At 39.3% G+C, this 5,672-nt stretch overlaps 1 pseudogene; it reads right to left on the minus strand.

Annotated features, from left to right (window-relative positions):
- Positions 1-2,484: 2,484 nt before the first annotated feature.
- Positions 2,485-5,672, minus strand: part of LOC102758337 — a 13,145-nt pseudogene continuing 9,957 nt past the window's right edge.

The following is a 5,672-nucleotide window of genomic DNA, read 5'->3' on the forward strand; positions in this document are numbered from 1 at the left end:
TTTCAAAAAAAAGTGCTCCCTTTAGCCACACGTATACTAAAATTGGAATAATACAGAGAAAATTACCATTACCCCTATGCAGGATGACATACAAATTCGTGAAGCATTCCATATTTTATTTATTTTTTAATTTATATATTTTTATTGATTTCAGCCTGCGGACTCAAGGGTCCCAGGTTCAATTCCGGTCAAGGGCATGTACCTTGGTTGCGGGTACATCCCCAGTAGGGGGTGTGCAGGAGGCAGCTGATCGGTGTTTCTCTCTCATTGATGATTCTAACTCTCTATCCCTCTCCCTTCCTCTCTGAAAAAAATCAATAAAATATATATTTTTAAAAAGAGTAAATGTTTCAGTTTACCAAGAAGATATAAAAATCTTAAACATATATGCTCCTAAGAAAATAGTTTAAACAAACCCAACATTAATAGAACTGTATGGAGAAGTTGCTAAATCCACTTTCATAAGAGTACTTCAATTCATCTTTCCCAAAAAACAAACAAACCCCACATCAGCAAAGTTTAAGATTTGAACAATATGATTAACCAACTCTTCCTAGTGGACTTATGTAGAATGATGAATTCCATCATTAGAGGATTCATGGATTCTTCCCAAGTCCTTTGAACATTTACAAAAATCTTATCATAAGTATTGATGATGATATGGAGAAATATGAACTCTCATACACCACTGATGGGAATATAAAATAATTCACTTTGAAAAATAGTTCCAAATAAGGAACATAAACAGAGTCACCGTATGACTAACCAATGCCATTCCTACCTATATACTCAGGAGAAATGAAAACATATGTCCACACAGAGACTTGTACATGAATGTTTATAGCAGTACTATTCATATTAACCAAAAGGTGGAAACACCCAAATATCTATGAACAGATCAGCAGGTGAACAAAATAAAATTAAAGAATATTATTTGGCCATAAGAAGGAATAAACTACTGATACATACTACAGTTTGGGTAAACCTTTAAAATTTTATGCTAAATGAAAGAAGCCAGTCACGAAAGACCACATATTATATGATTCCTATAATATAAAAGTTCTGAATAGAGAAATCTATAGAGAAGAAAGTAGATTAGTGGTTGCTTAGGATTGGGGATGTGGAAAATGGGAAGTAAGGAGGATAACAGCTAAAGGGTACAAGGTTTCTTTCTGAGATGATGAAAACACTATAATTGCTAGCCTTTTCAGATATCTGTAAAGACACTAAAATGCATTACATTGTACACTTTACATGGGTGAATTATATAGTATATGAGTTATATCTCAATAGGTAAGTCTCAACATATTTTAAAAATAACTATCATAAGTACACATCACAAAACTATTAGAAGTTATTAGTAAAAAGAGAAATTTAAAAAGTTGTATATTAAGAAATTGAAAGAAAAACTTTTAAAAAATATATTTTATTGATTTTTTACAGAGAGGAAGGGAGAGGGATAGAGAGCTAGAAACATCGATGAGAGGGATACATCGATCAGCTGCCTCTTGCACACCCACCACTGGGGATATGCCCTTGACTGGAATTGAACCTGGGACTCTTTAGTCCGCAGGCCAGTGCTCTATCCACTGAGCCAAACTGGTCAGGGCTAAAGAAAAACTTCTAAATAAGTCATGAGTCAAAGAAGAAATCACATTGGAAATAAACATACATAGAATTTAATTATTTTAGAGATACTGCACTTAACATTTGTAGATGCAGAGAAAGTAGAGTCTTAAGGGAAATGTATGGCTTTAAATATTAATATTAGAAAAAAAAGAAAAGCTGAAAATTAAGGAGCTAAATGTAAAAGAACAAATGAACAGAATAAACCCAGACTTAAGAATATAATAACGAAAAAAGAATATAATAATCAAAATAATTAAGGGTAGAAATCAATTAAATAGAACCAAAGTCAAAAATTGTGTGCTGCTGAAACTGGTTTGGCTCAGTGGATAGAGCGTCGGCTTGCGGACTGAAAGGTCCCAGGTTCGATTCCGGTCAAGGGCATGTACCTGGGTTGCGGGCACATCCCCAGTGGGAGATGTGCAGGAGGCAGCTGATCGATGCTTCTCTCTCATCGATGTTTCTAACTCTCTATCGCTTTCCCTTCCTCTCTGTAAAAAATCAATAAAATATATTTAAAAAAAAAATTGTGTGCTGCCCTGGCTAGTGTGGTTCAGTTGGTTGAGTGTCATCATGAACAGAAATGTCACTGGTTAGATTTCTGATCAGGGCACATGCCCAGGGTTCAGGTTCAGTCCCTAGTCAGGGCTTGTGTGGGAGGCAGCTGAGTGATATTTCTCTCTCACAGCAATGTTTCTCTCTCTCTGTCTCTCTCCTCCTCCCTCCCTCTTCTTTCCTCTCTATCTAAAAATCAATAAAAACTTATTTTTTAAAAATTGTGGGTTTTTTTTTTTCAAACTTGAAAGCAATTACTGTTTACTAACTGATCAGGATACAAACATAATCATGGTAGATACCTTAGTTCATCCTTCTAATAAGACTGTCCATCTGGTGTTCCCTGTTGCCAGCACCTCCCTCTTCTACAAAATAGGCTGTCTTTCTCTTCATTCCACCTGTTGGAGAAAAAAACTTGAAGAGTCACAGGAAGTTGCTTCTTTGAAGCATTTTCTAACAGCATAGAGCGCATGAATCAGATCCAGCGTGCAGATGATGCACGAGGGACGATGATCAATGTGTTATGTCAGGGCAATCCGCTTCTTGTTGATTTAGCCATAGTTATGCTTGTAGATCAATTCATTCACCTACTTCAAGTTCTGATACCCCTTCCAAAATATGTTAATTGAGCTTAAAGAAGTGCCATTGAAGATCTGGCGGAAGGCAAAGGACCTGCCCACACTCAGACGAATGAGCTCACACCATCTATGCTACTAGGATTCTGACAATACATGCTAATCTGGGTTCCGCAGGTGCACAGAAGTTGCCAGCTTTTCTCGCCAGCCTGGCCATTTGAATCGCCGTCTGTACTTCTGCCTATGTTTCTTGTGATAGTGCTTAGCTTTTTTTCATGGATAAGTTTCCTCCTTGCCTGTGGAAACATGTGTTGAGTGACCTTCTTTCTCAGATGCTTCACCTTCAGCTCTGTACAATCTCTCCTCTGTTTCTTACGGGTTTCTGTCATAGCAGGAACCTTCCTTTTCTTCTCCTCTGAACCCTCCGTGGTTCCAGCTGGAAAAGAGGAAGAAAAATAATTGTTTGTTTGTTTTGACAACCTGACAGAATAGACACATACTTAATAAGGTTTAATGAGAATAAAAAGAGAAGCACCGGTAAATATTATACATAAAAAGGGAAACGTAGATTTAAAAAATAAAGCTATCATAAACTTTATGCCAATTAATTCTAAATTTGTGTGAAATGAACAAATTTCTAGAAAATATAAACAACTAAAATCGACTCAAGAAAAAAAGGCAAATAATCTTTTTAAAAAATGTATTTTATTGATTTTTATAGAGAGGAAGGGAGAGGAATAGAGAATCAGGAACATCGATGAGAGAGAAACATCGATCAGCTGCCACCTGCACACCCCCAACTGGGGATGTGCCCGCAACCCAGGTACATGCCCTTGACCGGAATTGAACCTGGGGCCCTTCAGTCGCCGACGCTCTAACCACTGAGGAAAACTGGTTAGGGCAAGGCAAACAATCTTATAATGATTAAAATTGTACTCTTGAGCATGTATCTCAGAGAAATAAAAATTACATTCACAAAACAAAACACTATACACGTTGGTTTGTGCTAGCTCTACTTGTAATTGCCAAAAACTGAAAACAGCTAAAATGTCCTCAATGGTTAAATTTATGGTACATCCATACCACTGAATACTACTTATTTAGCAATGGGAAGGAACAAACTATAGATACATAAAATAGCTTGGATAGAACTCAAGGGAATTATGCTGAGTTAAAACACACACACACACACACACACCCAAAACTAATCTTGAAAGGTTACATACTGTATGATTCCATTTCTATAATATCCTTGAGTTAACAAAATTACAGAACGAATTAATGATTGCCAGAGATTAGAAATGGGGAGGTGGTTATGGCTATCAAGGGCAGTAGGGGGGAGCCTTGTGGTGATACAGTTCTGTATCTTGATGGTGGTAATCGTTACACAAATCTTCACATGTGATAAAGCTGCATCGGAGTGCACACACATCAGCCCACAAATGTGTGCATGCAAACTGGTGCCATCTGAATAGCCGTGTGGGTTGGTCAAGGCCCGTTTTCTGGTTTTAATATTGTACTATAGTTAAGCAAGATGTTACCATTGGGGAAAACTGGGTGAAGGGTGCACAGGATCTTCCAGTACATGTTTTTGCAACTTTCTGTGAATCTATAATTATTTCATAATAGAAAGGTTTTAAACATGGAAGCAGTAAAGAATTTCCAACAAAGAGAACACCAGGCCCTGGTGGTTTTAGAGGCAAATTCTATTAACTTTCAAGCACAGATCATGCTAATCTCCAGATAAAGAAATACCAGGGAGCCCAGATGGTGTGGCTCAGTGGTTGAGCATTGACCTGTGAATCAGAAGGTCATGGTTCGATTCCAGGTCAGGGCACATGCCCAGGTTGGAGGCTTTATCCCAGGGTGGGGTGTGCAGGAGGCAGCCAATCAATGATACTCTCTCATCACTGATGTTTCTATCTCTCTCTCCTCCCTTCCTCTCTGAAATCAATAAAGATATATTTAAAAAATAAAAATAAATATAGGAAATCATATCACCCATTTGTACTTAAGGTCAGCCAATCAATGTTTTTCTATCTTTCTCCCTTTCTCTCTCTAAAACAAATAAAAATATATCACTGGGTGAGGATTTATAATGTGAGCTGCCTCCCTCCCACATTGGCCTGGACCGGGGATTAAATTTGCAACCTGGGTATGTGCCATGACTGGGAATCAAACCCATGACCTTAAGTACAAATGGGTGATATGATTTTCTATATTTATTTTTATTTTTCTAAAATAATAGAGGCCCAGTGCACAAAATTCGTGCATCAAGGGGTGGGGGTTGGGGGGCAAGTCTCTCACCCAAGATTGCAAGAGGGCACAGGCCAGGCCAAGAGACCCCACTGGTGCACGATCGGGGTCAGGGAGGGACATAGGAGGTTGGCCAGCTGGAGAGGAACCACAGGAGGGCTTCAGGGCATGTCTGGTCCATTTCACTCAGTCCCAGTCTGCTGGACCCCAGCAGCAAGCTAACCTACCAGTTGGAGTGTCTGCCCCTGGTGGTCAGTGCATGTCATAGTGAGCAGTTGAGTGCCTTAGCATATCATTAGCATATTACGCTTTGGTTGGTTGAATGGCCGACCCGAAGACCGGACACTTAGCGTATTAGGCTTTTATTATATAGGATAAATTAAGATATAGAGAAAGAAAAGTAATAAAACTTTGAATATTATTAAATAAAGTTTAAAAAATTGAGAAAAGCCCGGCCTGTGCCCTCTGGCAGTCTGGGACCCCTCGGGAGATAACGACCTGCTGGCTTAGGCCTGCTCCCGGGTGGCGCAGAGGGCACCTAATCCCTAGGTGCAGCCCCTGGTCGGGCTCAGAGCAGGGCTGATTGGGGAGTTGGGGCGCCGCCCCCTGTCATGCACAGAGCAGGGAGATTGGGAGGTTGTGATGCCACCCTCAGTCTCA

Source organism: Myotis davidii, unplaced genomic scaffold (genome assembly GCF_000327345.1).
Source record: "Myotis davidii unplaced genomic scaffold, ASM32734v1 scaffold228, whole genome shotgun sequence".
NCBI classification, from domain to species: Eukaryota; Metazoa; Chordata; class Mammalia; order Chiroptera; family Vespertilionidae; genus Myotis; species Myotis davidii.